At 39.4% G+C, this 17,500-nt stretch overlaps 1 long non-coding RNA gene across 1 annotated transcript in view; it reads right to left on the reverse strand.

Annotated features, from left to right (window-relative positions):
* The window catches only part of LOC140657119 (uncharacterized), a 73,267-nt gene that overhangs the window by 16,405 nt on the left and 39,362 nt on the right, over positions 1-17,500 (reverse strand). The window contains exon 2 of the long non-coding RNA XR_012044225.1: positions 15,549-15,664. This is a non-coding gene — a long non-coding RNA (uncharacterized lncRNA). The remainder of the gene's footprint in view (positions 1-15,548; positions 15,665-17,500) is intronic.

A 17,500-nucleotide genomic window follows, 5' to 3' on the forward strand; every position in this document is an offset into this window, starting at 1 on the left:
TCACATTCTTTTAGCCCCTCACGTTGCTAAACATATGACTTCCATTTACAAAAGCAAAATCTTATTTGTGCAAGCTTTTTCTACCTGTGGAAGGTGTCAGGGCCCTGAGAGCACCAACAGGTCCTAATTGCCCTCATCAATCTAATCTGGGGCCTCGACCCACACCTCGTTGTCCCACTATCCCAGGAACTGCATTTAAACTCAAGGCCTTGCTCTTAGATCTTGTTTGAGCTGTGCATAGCCTAGCACCTTACTGCTCCTGTCTTGCTGTCACACATATCTTGCTGCCTGGGACTTGTGCAATGACAACCAGATCTGCTCTGCTGTCTCGTTCAGGTACAGAAGGACTGTAGCCTTTGCTGGGAAGGACACTGCCCCTGCCTGCTCACCTTCCCTTGCAAGAGCATTCCTTTCTTGCTTTTCCCTGTGTCCTGGTTTTGGCTGGGATAGAGTTAATTTTCTTTCTAGTAGCTGGTATAGTGCTGTGTTTTGGATTTAGGATGAGAATAATGTGGTAACACTGATGTTTTAGTTGTTGCTAAGTAGTGCTTATACTAGTCAAGGACTTCTTGGTTTCCCATGCTCTGCCAGGTGCACAAGAAGGTGGGAGGGGGCACAGCCAGGACAGCTGACCCAAACTGGCCAAAGGGCTATTCCATACCATATGACATCATGCTCAGTATATAAACTGGGGGGAGTTGGCTGGGGAGCAGCGATTGCTGCTTGGTGACTGGCTGGGCATCGGTCAGTGGGTGGTGAGCAATTGCATTGTGCATCGCTTGTTTTGTACATTCCTTTATCACTGTTTTTATTATTTTCTCTTCCTCTCCTGTCCTATTGAACTGTCTTTATCTCAGCCTATGGGTTTTACTTCTTTTTTTTTGATTCTCTCCTGCATTCCTCTGGGGTGGGGGAGGGTGAGCAAGCAGCTGTGTGGTGCTTAGTTGCCAACTGGGTTTAAACCATGACACCCAGACAGTGTGCTTGGTGAGTAATGTATAAGAAAAGCAAGTTGTTGTAAAGGCATCAAGCTGAAAAACAATGAAACTCTCCCAAAGGAAAGGGGGCTGAGGAAAGATGTAACCACAAATCTCTCCAGGTAATCCGAGTATTCAGAGAAGGAAGAACCTAGTCAGGGTCTCCAATTTGCTCATTGCTGGAGCTAAAGCCACAGCTGGAATCCTTCAGTGGGCTCTGCTCTATGTAATGACATTTTCAGCTCCCCAGGGTGCAATCCTGCTGATGGCTTGTGAGAGGAAGCAGTTGGTTAATAAACAAGTTGAATCTAAACAGTAGACAGAGTTTCTAGATCCTTTGGGAAACCTTTATTTTGCTATGGGTCTATGTTGCTCAGTTTGGCCTTTTTCCATTCATGTACAATGTAAGCTTTTAAGCGTTTTTCTAAGTGTTACTGTATTTACTTATTTGTAATATGTATGGAACCAACAGTCTGTGTCTCAAACAATGTCTAAATGTCACTTACAAACATGAAAGATGCAATCTTTTATTGCATACATTATTAACTCCCATCCTTGCAAACATTCTCAAAAAATCACCTTCCAGCACTTACAGTTTTATTAGAATTCAATTGCTTTCTGTGAGTCAGAACCTAAAGGATATAAAGGGATAGTGTTCTGTAATCCAAATAACTCTGATCTTTGGTCCAGAAACAGATTAGCAATACGTGTTCTAGATGCCATAGATTCATTACCTGGGCTTAAAAAGTCCTTCTAGTTTATATTTTAAGCATCTTGTATCTTGCAGAGAACAGGCAAACTAAAATCAAACCTGTCCAAAGAAGCTTAAATAAGCCTGCCCATAGATGCACTTTGTTACTGGTGCTTACAGCTCGTGGTATGAATTTAGCGTGTTAAATATACAAGTGATCTCAGTCACATGCCAGTGCAGGCTTTTTCCATCCAATAGGATATGCACAGGATACCACAAAGACTTAAGTATATGCTGGTTTCAAAGTAAACCGCTACAAACTCCCAACAGGAATAAAAAGGTCAGCTCTATTCTAAATAACATCAGTGATAAGCTAGAATAGTCACAGTATGCTTACTGCAGATTGAAAAATAATGTAATGATGTACCAAATGTTACCCCAAGAACTTCTGTACCATAATTTCTTATGGTTTCTGAAAGTTGCCTTCAGATCCTGCCAGGCTACCCAGAAACCAGAAGAGGAATCAGTGATTCATTCCCAGTTCCAAAAACCAAGCCACATACTGTTTCTAGGTAACAAATATACAGAAAATAAAGTATAGTCCATAGAAAAGAAGAGAAACTGAGAATGCTGTGACCCACACAATGACTGAAAGAATTAGGATTGCTCATTCCAGAGAGGAAGGGGCTGAGGCATGATAATGAATTTAAAAACATAAAAGGCTGCTGCAGAGCTCTGTGCAGACCAGATAGGGCAGGATGCAGTGCTGTAAAATTACTTCAAAGAATATCGAAGTGGGGCATTTGGGAGAACTTTCTCAGAAAGCAGAGTCACCCATGTAACAGATGGCCTGGAACAAACTGCCTGAGGAGGCCTTGGAGTCACTGTCACAGAGGATTTTTGAAAATAGGTTGTATAAACAACTTGAATGGAAGACAGATTTATTGATCTGTCTTGGACTACATGGATGGATCAACCTTCAGATTGCTGCTCTAAAACCTACTTTGGGGGGGAAAATGTGAGGTGCCAGGATCAAATAATGGGGAACAGATATCTCTGATTTTGCTTTTTGACTATATTGGTACTTTAATAGCAGACCTGATTCTCTGAACTTCTCAGACTTGCAGTCAAGGTATTGTCCTTTACACTGGTGACACTGGCATCAGTATCCTGGTAACTCTCTACAAAGAAGCCATCATCTCACCCTTGTGATCGTGCTTTGTGTTGTGTAATAACAGTATCTTGGTAATCAAGTGACAGCAACTTTCAAAATTGCAAATAGGTACAGAATTCTCACAGAGGCTTCAGTAAATTTCCAATTCTTTACATTAATTATGAATCTTAGTTACAGAACACAAAACAGTCCCTTACCATCACTTTCAATGTCAGTTACATTTGCTGAATATGAGTCAGTTACATATGCTGAATATCCAATATCAGACTGGATATTAATAGAAAGAAGTCAAAGCTTCTGTATGCTTTTGGTGTTGGTATTTTTTTGTCAATGGTAAGGCATGTTCCCAGTACCTATATAATGTTATAGAAGTAATTATTCTCAAGCATGGAGTGCACCTTGAGAGAGAAATAAGAGTGTTCGTTTGACAGCTTTCAAGAATACACTATAACCAATGACATATCATGCAGAGACATATCTGGAAATGTAGACAAGCAGTTCTTCTGACCTTGCTATAGACAAACCTGGTTTAAGAAAATTGGGAAGGTGCCTCATTGGGCCTACCTCTGTCAGTCCAAGACAACTACAGTGGAAGAAACAGCACAGCCAGTATACGTCTACTAGGGCTTCTTGGTTTGGTTCTACATCCTGCTCTTTCCGCTTTTACTGAAGCAGATGTTGATTGGGAACCAAAAGACAAGGATAAGGAGCTAGGAGAGAGAACCATAAAAAGGGACAAGCCACACAGCAGGCTGGGAAGACTTTAAAAGAAATACCCTTCCATACGTGTCTCAATTGCCAAGACTACTTTTGTCAGGGAAAAGGAATAAAATATCTCAGGCTGAGAATTCAATTGCAGGATGAGTCTTGGTAAAAGTTTAGCTATTGTATTTGTCCTGCAGCAAGAATTAGAAACTGTAAGCGAGAACCTAGAGCAGTCTAAACCCAAAGTGAGTTCTTTGACAAGCAGGACAATGATCTCCACAGGGACTTAGATAAAATGACTTGCAGAAGGAGGGAGAAAGTTGAGCCCTGCTTTTACTGTAAAGGTGGCTGAACAGTGGAATAGGTTGCACAGAGAAGTTGTGGAGCCTCCATTCTTGCGTATATTTAAAACCTAACTGGATGTGGCCCTGGGCAACCTGCTCTAGGTGACCCTGCTTTAAGCAGAGTGGGGTGGACTAGATGGTCTCCAGAAGTCCCTTTCAACCTCAATTATTCTGTTCAGCCACACTGAATTTAACACCATGTTAAACTATCCACAAGTATAAATTTTAGCCGAGGCTCTCTTCTGGATAGATGACAGAAATAAAAAGTTAGATTTCTTAGTCTTCAACAAGTGATGGTGGATAATTTTGTATACAAATCATAGCAAAAAATGTGGCAGAAAAGAGGCATTTGAGCCTCCCACATACAGAAAACTGGAGAGAGGATTTGGAAAAACTTCCAAAGATACACCAAGGGGAATGATCAGAGGGAGGGTGGACAACCAGGAAATCACTGGAGTCAAGGGAGCAGGAGGTTTCAAAACTGTGTTTCAGCATGGTCAGGGATCATGAGGATGAAGTACCACTCTTGACTGAGTGTTCATTGTAGACTTTGGCAAGAACAACTATTGACTCAGGAAATAGCTCACATTTTTTGCTTTACTTAAGCACTAACCAAAATACTACATCAATGCTTTATTGTTGTTTTTTTTTTAAATCACCAATTGTCTTTTATAGTTCAAGTTATTCCTATACACAAAAGTTTCTGGGTAAAGTTTCTGAAAGCACATAAGTCCCTTGGATGCCTCTAAAAATGCTCATCTCCATTGCTTTGCACCAACAGTATTGCAGACAGCTGAATACTTAATCTGGTCCAGACATTGCTGGCTAACAAACCATGATTGCAGCACATCTCTGGTGCAACTTGCTTGAAAACATCAACAGGTTTTTGCAGTTATTCCTTCTTGACTAAACCTTACTCTCTTAGTGCTGCTCTCCAGCCCTGTGCTGCTAATGGTTTGCTGTCCTTCATAGCTGAAGGACAGCTATATAAAGGACTCCACAGCACTTGCCTGCTCATATCAGGTGGGAATTTATCCAAGGTGCTTGGTTTCTTAAATATTTAGGAACAGAACAGACTATAATGGAACAATATAAAGGACTTTTAGTGCCAGGGACAAGTGCCAAAATCATTCTGGAGCGTTCGTGTTAAGATTTCCTGGGACAGTTTGGTTATATTTATTAACTGTAGGAATTTTTTCCTCATGCCAACACTGATGTGTGATCATAATATGTAAAAATCTACTATCTAAAATCTGGTAAAGTTCCAAGAAAGAATTATGCAAGCTCCATGTATAAAGTGATGATGGAAATATTCAGTCCTGCTTTAAAAATGTTCAGCTAGCACTGAATGCAGAGGGATCCATAACGACTGGAGGTTTACCCTGTATCCATTACAGAACTGCAACTGGACGGGCAGATCCACATGTTTGTTGGAGGTTTATGTTTATACTTTTCTCTATTTGTGCCGGTAGCTCTGTTTTGATAAATAGCTTGGACTGGCTTTTCAGAGAGCCTGACTCACAAGACCAAACAGCTGCAAACTGTTAGTTACAAAGAGAAGAGAGCTTGCGACTTCTCTTGAAGAGCTAAGGATCCAATAATCCAGAAGTTCCTGTTGAAAAATATGGCCTAAAGATGTGAAGCAGTGGTGGTTAATATAATCAGTCATGAAGAGTGTCTTGCTTGGAGGACTGAGCATGGGGTGCAGAAAGGCCCAGAATAGCTTTGGTACTGCTTAGTCTCAGGAGCTCAGGTCTTGATCTCACAATGCACCTCCTGAGTTCTACAACCCTCTCTACACAGATTAAGGACACACTTAAATAACCTACTAGACTGGAGCCAGAATGTACAGTATTGTGTAATCAAGCCCAGAAATTTACTTTAATACCAACCTGGCTCAGTTGTGATTGGAAATAATCTCTGTGTAAACACTGTTCAGAAATGGTTTGGACACTGACCCTGCTAGCTGTTTGGCAGAGGTGAAACCCTTTTTTCCTACACAACCCCTTTCATTTCAGTGAGACTTTGCCACTTATGTCTCCAATAATCCATATTCTGGTTTTAAATCCTTTTTGCATTGCTCTCTGGGAACAAAGGAGGGTGACAAAGCTCTTCTTCCTTGCACCTGCACTATGTTTTTGGCAGGTTTCTTCAGAGCAGTGAGGTTTTGCACTGCCCTCTCCTTTCTGTCTCCCCTAGGTCTGTGCATCCTGACTGACCTCAATGCAGTCTTTTGAAAATCATAATTGCTGGGTCCCTGTTCTTTTTCTTTGCTTATCCCTTGATCACTGTTCTTACAGGATTATGCCTGGGAACAGAGAGATCTGGTGCTGTGCTTAATTATTGTTCCTTTCAATGGACAAAGGCCATTCATTACATTTTTCTACTGAGGAAGTTCACCACATTTCCAAACACTCTCCAAAACCATGATTAAATTGATAAATAACCCCTGATAACACTCCAAAAATTATTGAAGCTCAAAAGGTTCACTTTTTTAGGATTGCATAAAAATGCCTATTTACAGATTCAAATTTAAAGTTACTAATGAATCTTTCTGCTTAAATAAGGAAAAAGAAAGTCCTGGCAGAATACCACATTTCTTCATCTTTCTTCCAGGTTCAATAGTTGGCACAGGGTAAAACACTGGGTGGAATTACATCTCATCTTGACAAGCATCCTGAAAAAACTTTCAGATGCCTGATGTTATTGAGTCAACATCACCAGATCTGACACCATGTCTTGGACTCTTCTACCCCACCTCACTTCAGAATGGTGCTGAAATGTTGCAGGGATCTATAAGGTGATCAATGGTGTGAAATGTTTAAGTATTCTTAAGCAAGTATTATTAAGGCATAATACATAAGGAGTAACTGAATTACAAATTTATGGCATAAGTTGTTCTTTATTAAAACATTATTTGACACTTAATGTGTATATTGAGAAAGAGGTCCTTTTGCATTATTTATAATAAGTAATTTTCACTTTCAGAATTGTTTGATTTGAAAAGTAAAATATTGTGTGGATAGTTTTTCTTTAATATTTTTTACATTGCTCAAAAGAATATCACCAGTTTGTCCTGAACTGCTTTACTTGTGCTCTTTACTGCTGTTGTGCATTTATAAATAGGATAGAGCAAATAATTTATATGTGGAAAGGACCCACTCATGACACTTGCCTGAAACACTGGAAAATAAGACCGATGCTCTTCCAGGTTACATTTGCTATTTTGCACAACTACTTTAGGCCTAATATTTTCTCTGCAGAAAATGTAGTTTTCTATGTAGCAGATGTGGTTTGACTACACCTGAAAATGCTAATGCATTAAACTTAAAATGATTCAAGCACCTGAGGTATGATGAATTTCCAGCAAATCCAAGACAGGTCTACCTGAATTCCTGCCTACAGTCCTGGTCCAGTACTCCAGGATTGGGTCTCTTTCCCATTGCTTCCCCTCTGAACAGTTCACCTCTGGTACACTTCCAGATGTGCTCCAAATCAGTGTCTCCAAAACAGACGTACCAAGTGGACTAACCCCAACATTGTGACCTGAACTGCTCCAGGATCAGGCACCAGGTATGTGGCATGACTCCCCTGGTTTCTTAGCAGACCAAGCAACCCCAGGATTTTGCCTGTACAGCATGGGCACACCACCAGCCCCACAGGGCATGTGCTTGACAATCTCTGCCATGGAACTGGGAGCTTGAGCCTTTTGGGTCCCCTGTTTCCAATGAGACACAAACCTGGGCTGACTTCTCTGTAAAACTGATTCTTGTAAATTCTGTGGGTGTTAAGAGTGAAAGACATGATGGGAAAATAGCTGCTGGTGTTATATCTGTCTGTGAGAGTTTCCTATCAGCCTGTAAAACTTTCAAGACCAAGTTTTTCAAATAGCTGCAGAATCCTGGGAGTACAAGTTCTGTATATATAGCTCATCTGGTGCTTTTTCTCTGTTTCTTAGAAACAAAAATTTCAAGGAAATGTTTATTTCATTGAAATCCCAATATTTATTGTGAATTAGAAATCCTTTTGGTCAGGCCTATCGGCCACATGGCAACGTTTGTCCAAGTAACGCAGCAGTGACCTCTGCTGTATGGCTGATGCTATTTGTCGTGCTTTAGTCCCAGCCGGCAACTAAGCACCGCGCAGCCGCTCGCTCACCCTCCCGTCCGGTGGGATGGGGGAGAGGATCGGAAGAGCAAAAGTAAGAAAACTTGTGGGTTGAGATATAACTGTTTAATAATTGGGGGAAAATAAATAAATGTAATAGTAGTAGTAGTGAAAAGGAAAACAACAGAAGAGAGAAAGGAACAAAACCCAGGGAAAAAACCCAAGTGATACAACTACTCACCATGCCCAGCCAGTCCGCGAGCAGTGATCGCTGCTCCCCAGCCAACTCCCCCCAGTTTATATACTGAGTATGATGTCATATGGTATGGAATAGCCCTTTGGCCAGTTTGGGTCAGCTGTCCTGGCTGTGCCCCCTCCCAGCTTCTTGTGGGCCCGGCAGAGCATGGGAAGCTGAAAAGTCCTTGACTAGTGTAAGCATTACTTAGCAACAACTAAAACATCCCTGTGTTATCACATTATTCTTGTACTAAATCCAAAACACTACTCTATACTAGCTACTAGGAAGAAAATTAACTCTATCCCAGCCAAAACCAGGATGCTATTTCATACTTGTTCTGCGAAATTAAACCTGCTGTTAATACTCTTTCAGATAAGTTAAAACAACAATTTTTTTCAAAAGCAAATACTCTTGCTCAAGGTAAGACCGTTCCTCTTTATACTAATAGGAGGGCTTCAAACCACAGAAGATTATTTTTCAAGTTACTGGCATGAATATACCACAACTATGTTTTAATGCTTTCATTGGTTATCAAAAACAGTATTAGCACTAAATGAACCTTGAACTACCCTCATAAAAATATTCCTGTTAATTTTACTGGGAAGGAAACTGAGGAACAAACCACTGGGTGACTTTCCTGCAGTCACACTAAATAATCAGTGGCAGAGGCATCAAGTTCAGGGGAATTCATTATTTCAAGCCCTGTTCTTTAATCACAAGATCATCTCTCCCTTTCCTGTGCAGGATCAGCAGAATATCAACCAACTGTAAATGGCACATGTCATGCCTGGACATTACACTCCACACTGCCCATGTGACAAGGAAAAGCAATACAAACTGGAAAAAAGACAAGATGCTTGTTTTCAGCTCTTGACTCAATTTGATCATATGAGAGCACAAATCCCATAAAGCAGTCATAAGCCTCTTGATTTGATCTTAATGAAGTACTGAGCAACCATAAATGCCACTAAGTCAGCAGGAGCAACATGTAAAACACTCTGTCCTTCCCCTTTCCTCCCATTGCTAACTCTTTGTCTCTCTCCACTCAGTCCTCCAAGGGACCAGGACCTGTCCCTACATTGCATACATGAGGAATTTGAGTCTGGCCTCTGCAACAGCCCAGCACTACTGTACACTGCCTAGTCCAAAGAAGTTAAAGCTGGCACGGAGCAAAGCTGTGTGATCCCACACTGCCTCTGCGCGGTGAAACAAGGCTGGAGCAAGCAGCAAACTTTCACTCAAACCCTCCAGCCAGAAAGCTTCCTGGCAGCTTTGTGAAGTTATTACTCGTTTACTACTGCCAGTGACATCCAATTCAGCTGATAACAGGAGTAAAAAGTTTTCGAAACTTGAATCTCAGATGTGCAAAGGACAGTGAGCAAATGTGGCAAGCTGGCTTGCTGGTGGGATCAGTGAAATGCTGATGCCAGCTGTGGATTATGATTGCACCTATGGATTTCCTCAGGAGACCATCAGAGGGTAGGATTTATGAAGTATAGGGCTCTGACTTCTCAACTTAGACTACTGAGCATCCAGGACTGCTATAAAGATCCCTATTTATACATCAGTATCAGGAAATTATGGAAAAAATACAAGGTCTTTGAAAGAATATAAAATGAAAGCTAGTGCAATATACTGTACTGCTGACCAAACACAGCTGTTCTCAAAATACTTAACACAAATTCCAGAAGTTCTGCTGAGAAGAACGTGGCAAACTGTTCTGCCCTCAAATCAGGCTTTGCTGAAAGAAAAGAAAAACCACAGATCTTCAAAAGAATATACTGAGTGACATGCTAAAAAAGCCCAGTCTTCCTGCCCAGGGGCAAAAGGTATGTAGATGTGTCTAATCATATGGGCTTGACTACAGGCATAAGCTACGTTATGACAATTTTAAAAGAAGCAGATGAACTCTGATCTATCCCAGTAGCTTGTTTTTGGATAATCTGGCTGTATTTTTGTTAGCGCTATGCATACACACATGTCCACACTGTTTCAGATTGTAAAACCTCTCTGCATCATTCAGCTTAATCCCCTAGCTCCTATATTGCAGGTGAAAACTTTACCTGAGTAACATACCTCTTCTAAAAGGTATCTAGTTATTGTCTGAATAAATCAAATGGCAGACACTATACTCCTGTGCCTGTTTGGTTTTATTCCCATGGTCAATCACACCCAGTGTTAAAAAGGTGTGCCTCTATTTCACACTGCCTGTTTCTGTCTCCAGCACTTTGTTCATTACTGTGTCCTTGCTTTTTCAGTAAAAGTTTCTGTCCCATCTTCCTTCCTCATGGAAGAATTAAAACCTGTAAACAAGTTATTTCTCAGTCTCTTCTTGATAAATGAAACATATGACATTCTCTAATGTCTTGCTGTGAGGTGTTTTTGCCAACCCTGAAGTTTTCTGGCAAATTATTCTTTGCTTTTTCCAGTTTTTCAACATTCTTTTCAGAGTCGTGCTGGAGCTGTTGTGGACTTTCACTTGCTGGTGGTCTCTACGCAAATGTTGTCACCCTGTTTCTATCTCTCTTGCCCCCATTTCAGTTTTGGAGGTACTGCTTTCCAGGATAAGTCTTATTGTCTAGGCTAGCTCCCATTTTTTTGCTCCATAATGCATTAGCTTCAGCCCTACCTTTATGAAAAATACATTTTTCTGGAATGAGCCCAGCAAGCAAATGATCTAGTTCTCTTCTGTATTGCTTTTTAATATTCTACCATTTTTTTGCATCAATCAGAAGTTTGTCACATTTCACATTTACTCTCAGGTTAGATGATAAGGCTGTTAGGTCCTCTACGAACCACTAGTGGAGCCCTACTAGTGATAAACCTAATAAATGGTAGTTCTCCAACAACTACTTTCTTAGATTTTCCTGTAAACTAGCTCATGATCAACTTCATGTCTGCGTAACATTTGTAAAATGCCTGTTTACTTTTGTAAAACTTTTTATTTGAAATGTCATGGCATACTAAACTTTTAACGAAACTGTTTGTTGTATCTATGCAGCTATCCTCTGAACTTGCAATCTCAAAGAATAAAGTTAGTTTTCTCGGAAATAAATATTTCCTATCAAAATATATTAACTGACGTTATATTCTGATTACTTCTCAGCTGGATCTTTTTGATGCTTTCTTATGATTTTGCTCAAAACTGCTCGTCTGCAGTTACTACTTCATTTCCTCTTTGAATCCTGGCAACCAGGATTCACCTTTTGTAAACTAATTTTCTTCTGCAAGTTTTACAAAACATTTAATGCCTGCAACATATTTCATGTTTGAGCCAAGTAATAATCTGGATTCATACATTTAGAATGCTTTGTACTTCTGCAATATTGGCACTACATTTGTAACATTCCTTGGAGCTAAGTGTAAAGTATCCCAGAAAGCTGGGATAACTAGATTATCTTAAGGATACCAAGCAAATACATACTCTGTACCAGTAAGTACATCTATTCATTTAGCATTCCTGAATGTTGTCCTCCAAATGAGATTCAAATGTGCCTGCAAAGCTTGCTAGCTCAATGGAATGATCTCCTAGCATGACTGGTGTCAGGGTGGTGTTCATAGCAGCAATTGTGATACCATCCCTCCCCCAGGAGTAATATGTAAATTGGTGGCTTTTCAGCTCATATCTTTCATCTATGAACTCAGTTTTATCTGCTTGACTTTCTGAAACAAAAAAAATACACTAAACATTTCTGGAGACAACAAATGGATTATCACCAGTACTCTAAGGTTTGGCAAAACTAAGTATCTGGAGACAAGAGATCTCTTCAGTGGCTTTTTTGAGAACATTTGGTTGCAAATGATTCATAGTCAAATGAAAGATATTTCTTAAAGCTGATGTTGTTTAATAGTCTCTATGGTTACTTTAGGATTAAAGTGGTTTTTAATCCTCAGTTTATACAAGCAATCAGATTCCCACTTTTGTCATCAATATGTAATAATTTATTTATACAGAGTTTTTAGTACTGATTTATAAATTACAAATAATTTTACCACCACCATCTAAGAATGAACCATTGCCATTGCTAAAATGAGACAGGCTTACTTTTTCCTCCTAATATTTTTTTTCAGTTTTAAACTCCTGGACCACATGAAGTAATATACCACCTTCATCCTCAGTTTCCATTGCAGCCATTCAGGTTCAAGCTGCCCTCTCCAGCAGTCACATCCAACCCTCCAGCACATTGGGTTTATTTTAACCAACCTGAATGTAGTCTTTTCAGTTCAAAGCATGTCTGGCAGAAAACTGGAGAGAGCATTAGAAGCCTGTTGTAATATTCAGAAAAGGAGACAAATATTCTCATCATAATCCTCCATAAACACATAAACTACGTTGGTCCTGCAGTTTTGCAGTCCCCTAAGGCTCCTACTGTTTGTGCAGCCCTTTGTCCAGACTCACCACCCTCCCAGATGCCTGCTGGAATCCTCTAACCTTTCTGCCTCCTACAGCCTTAAAAAATTACCTCTTCTGACCTTAGAATTGAAGGCTTCTGCTCCCTTCCTCACCTACCAACTCTGCTGTAAGCTCAAAATCCAGTTCACGTGCACCTCCCTGCTTAAATCTCTCCGTAGATGATATTAGAAAATGCCATCTTCTTGGCATCTTGGTAACCCCCCTTCCCCTACAAATCTCACTGTTATTACCGCTATTTTTGGTGCTTTGCCCCTCAAACATTTGTATATCTCTCTATCATTTCACCTTATACCTATTTGTTCAGCACTGCTCCAGTGACACAGATCAGAGGATCTACGATCAGAACTTTTTTGTGCTAAGCACTATAAATGCACATCAGCCTTGCTTCAGCCACAGCTTACAATCCTCCCAAGCAATGAGGTAAGGGGAGAGAAAGAACACTTGGGGAAAAGGCAGCAAGAGAAAATAGCAGCTACATAATACAGCCCAGCAAGGGAGACAATATTCTCAACGTACAAACTGTTTCAGGGCCAGAAAAAAACCAATGGTTTTCCACCCTTTGTTTTTAAACAGTAATACTCTTTATTTTCTGCTTTATGTATGTAACACTGCTAAGCATCTTGAGATTAAACTTGCAAGCAGGACCTATAAAAAGGAAAAGCAATTACATTATTGTATGCTGAAAGGGACTGTTTTCCCTCTAAAGTGAATCTAAAAATAGCTCCCAGATTCTCAGAATGAAAACGGATGTTTTGCAAGTAAGGCTACAAAAATTTACCAGAAAACCCCACTGATGAAATAGCAGGAAAAAACCTCAACCACATTTTTCCCAATACTGAAAGGATAAGAAAGAGAAGTAGTGGTAATGTGGTAGCTGGACAAAATTAAATTATGTCGAGGTGCAAGAAGGTAAAATAAAAATAGATATTCTTTGATACCTTTTTATTCTTGTGGATACAGCATTGTGAACTCAGGGACTTTAAAAATAAGCTAAGTTTTTCAGTTCCCAGATTTGAATGCTCAAACTAGCACGTGACCTCATGAAACCAAAGCATTGTTGTCTTTGCAATTCAGCATATACACTGATTTTTCAAAGTATGCATGGTATTTTCTTGGAAGACAAAACAGAGCAGCAACCTTTTGAATGGTATATAATGTGTCACAACATCAATATAGTATATTCACATGACAAGGATAATTTCATTTTTAACTTCTTTATTCACCTTTAAGTATTTCTTCTCATTTCATTATACTCATCCTGTACACGGAGTACTTAGCTTCTACTGCCACAAGTCAAGTGGTAGTTAGTAGGCACTTGTGGGTGTTCACTGTATGACTGCATATAAAGTTTCATGAACAGGGTAATCCTTCTGCAACTGCCAAGCAGCATTGAGGCCTGAAGACAGCTTTTGTAAAAAGTCACATGCAGTGTTTTCTGAACACCATTCTCATGTCAACCCTGATTCTAGTCATGACTTTTGTGATTTTACATACTGACCAGACCTACTATCATGCACAAGAACAGTCCTCATCTTCTAAAGTCTCTAGCAGACTGCAATGTGTTAACTCCTAGTTTCAGAAGAAGCTAGCTCATATGCAGCCTATTAGAAACTATTTAGAGAAACTTGTTTTCTTCTGATACTTCCCCCATGGCTTTCTACCCGCTGATGAATTTCCTCTAAATAAATCATGACTGTTTTCTCTATAAGAATACCACAGACATGAAACTTGTAATGTCTATGAAACAGTCCCTGTGCTAAAAGAAACAAAACTTATTCACCAGTCTATCAAAACAAGCTTTTTTTTGGAGTATCACCAAAAAGAGAATGGAGAAGACACTTAGAATATTAAAATGAGATACTTTTTCAGAACAGATTACAATATTAAATTCTGTAGCTTTGGCCAACAGCTAATCAGAACTGCATGAAAGTAGCATTATAGCATACAATACTATTAAAATTATTCTTTTTAAGATTAGTGTTAGACATTCAGAAACACATCCTACCAAAGCCTACTGAACAATTACAGATTAAAAATTCATTATAGCCTAATAGACCCACATTAAACCCTTTAATACAAACTCAGTACCTTCAAAGGGCCTACCGATAAGGGAAGATAGGCTATGACTACTGGAATTTATCTTCTGGAGGGCCCTGAGAGCACCAACAGTCCCTCCTTGTCCTCATCAGCATCATCTGGGACCTCCACCCATGCTATGTCTGCCTGTTGGCCTAGGAACTGCATTTAAGCTCAGGCCCTCGCTCATGTTTTTTCTCTGAGCTATCTTGTTGGTGTGTTTGGGCTCAGCCTGGTACCTTGCTGGTTGGGATTTGCCCTCAGACCTGCCTCCCTGCTCAGGACTTGCATGTTGACTACTAGGCCTGCTCTGTTCTGTACCACTTGCTCGGGTACTGCAGTCTTTACTGGTAAGGACATGGTCCCTACCTGCACCCTGTCCCCCATGGCTCCTGCTCACCTTCCCTTGCAGAGCAGCCCACTCTTGCAACTCTCTGATACTAACAATCATGAACATTGACTAAAAGGAGCAACACAGTAACTTTCTTTTCGTTAAACAAACAATGTAATGGATATAGAATAATGTCAATATAGGATAAATTGTTATGGTAGCCTTTCTCTTACAGTTTGTTTTTGTTTCCCTGTGAACAAAAGAAGCAGAATCAAGCCCATGTGAAGTTAGGTGAGACAAAGAGCAGCTGGGATGGATAGAATTGAAAATTTATTTGACTTATAAGTAGTTGCATTGGTGTTGAGACTAGTAAAGCATGATTTTCTGAAGACTTGCATCTTGTGGTTAATATTTTTTTAAATTCAGGTATGTTGAAGCTGCAGCATGAACCTAATGACAAGTAGAGTCTTTAGAGTCTCATAAGAACTTACCTCTTTCTGTAGCACCGCTGATTCATCTTCATGTGTGCTCTCTCTCTTTTTCTCTTCTACCAAGCTCCTTATTTTCAAACAATTTTGGGAAGTCAGTATCTTTGGGAATCTTCTTCCTGAGTAAAACATAGTTCAGACTTTTTAAATTGTTACAATACTATGGAAAAGGTACCAGATTCAGATGTGCTACGATGGCTTTAGCATTGTGTTCCTTGTAGACCAAGCTTTAGGAAGCTCATGAACTCTTGCTTGTGAATTCTGAGAATTCAATTATACTTAGAATTGCTATTAATAAACTGTGACATATAATGGTAGGACTTAATATTTCTGTCTATCATTGTTTTCAGCCTTTCTGATTGCTGTATTCACTTTTATTTCCATCTATGGTATAACACATATCACAACATGACACTGCAGGGAGACTACTGCACTTTTTGAAAGCATCAGGAACTGAGCTTTTACTGTTACAGGGGCATAGTGAGGTTACTAGTTGTGCTATACCTGATCTGACTTAACAACACAGTTCCAATAAATTTTGACTCTATTAAAGATGTAGGACAGGAAAGATAAGCAACTGCTCTCTGCAGGCAAGCAAGAAAAGGCAGTGATGAAATTCATATGAGCCTCTGACCCCAACTTCTTCATGGCATTGTGGGGAGGGAAAAAAACTATGAAAAAAACCCCTTAGATAATCAAAATTAAGGTTATCTGATAAAGCCACATGTAACAACTCAAATAACTCAAATTGGGTTGACAGGCCAGATTTACCTATTTATTATGTATTAATAACAACAGGTATTATATGTAATTTAAAACTTAAATATTTAGAAACTGAAAAAGTTACTTTAGCTGAACCTTTCCAAGCTAACTGTCTGTATCCTACTCTACAGTCTGGAGAAAATAAGCACAGAAAAGAATTTTTTTTTTTTTTGAGACAATACCATATTGTGGGAAAGTCAAAAGCACAACTAGAGAAAATTTGGGATGCTAGTATAATACTTTAAAAATATATATATGACCATAATATATAATATTTAGTACCTAATAAATTATTTTTTAGTTTGATTTTTCTGATGGCTCTGCTTTCTAATGTTGTTTAAGCAAGACAGCAGCTAGTGATGCAAGTGCATATACAAACCTGAGCCAACTGTGGAAATCTCCATTGTAGATGATGTTAATAGTCTTTAGAATCAAGACTAGAAGGCAAAGTATTAAAAAAAAAACAAACAAACAAAAAAAAAACCCCAAAAAACAACCAAAAAACCCCTCCAAAACAAAAAAACCCACCTTAGTTGCCTAACCATGAATATGCCTATATTTCATTATTTTTATCACACTGTTGTTTGCAGGTATCACTTTTCATTTGGGAGGTAAGAACAGACAGGTTTCTGGAAACAGGCAGTCTGAGCAAAAGCAAGCAATTCAAGCAGTGCCATTTTTCTTGCTATTAGATTTGAATGTTATACATAAAAAACTACCTGTAGAGAAAATAATCTCACATGGGCCTCCTCTCTTCTTGATGCCTCTTGAGATAAATTTCATCTCCACCAACTTTCTTACCTGAATGTATACATAGCTAACCAGACTCACTAGAAGTCCCTTATCTTATATAATAAAATGCACCAGATTGTAGCAAGTGTTTTCCACACCAAGATTTAAAATATTTGACAGCTTTGTGAGGCAGCCCTAGCAAAAGAGCTAAACCCCCCCCCCAGTTTACTTGTCTTAGTGGAGATTTTTCCTAATTTTTCAACAGCTCGAAGCTGATAACAAAGTTAAGCAGTTGAAAATGTTTGATGTCACATCCTTTCTTAGAACTGCATTTCACAGTTATTTTGCAGAAAGTTTTTTTCAAAAAAACAGAAGAACTATAATCAAGTTGTGCTTATAGGACCATGTCCATCTGGGTTTTAAACATCTTTAAGGATAGAGACTTCAACCTCTTTGGACAA

The sequence above is a fragment of the Ciconia boyciana genome, chromosome 9 (assembly GCF_034638445.1).
Source record: "Ciconia boyciana chromosome 9, ASM3463844v1, whole genome shotgun sequence".
Lineage (NCBI taxonomy): Eukaryota > Metazoa > Chordata > Aves > Ciconiiformes > Ciconiidae > Ciconia > Ciconia boyciana.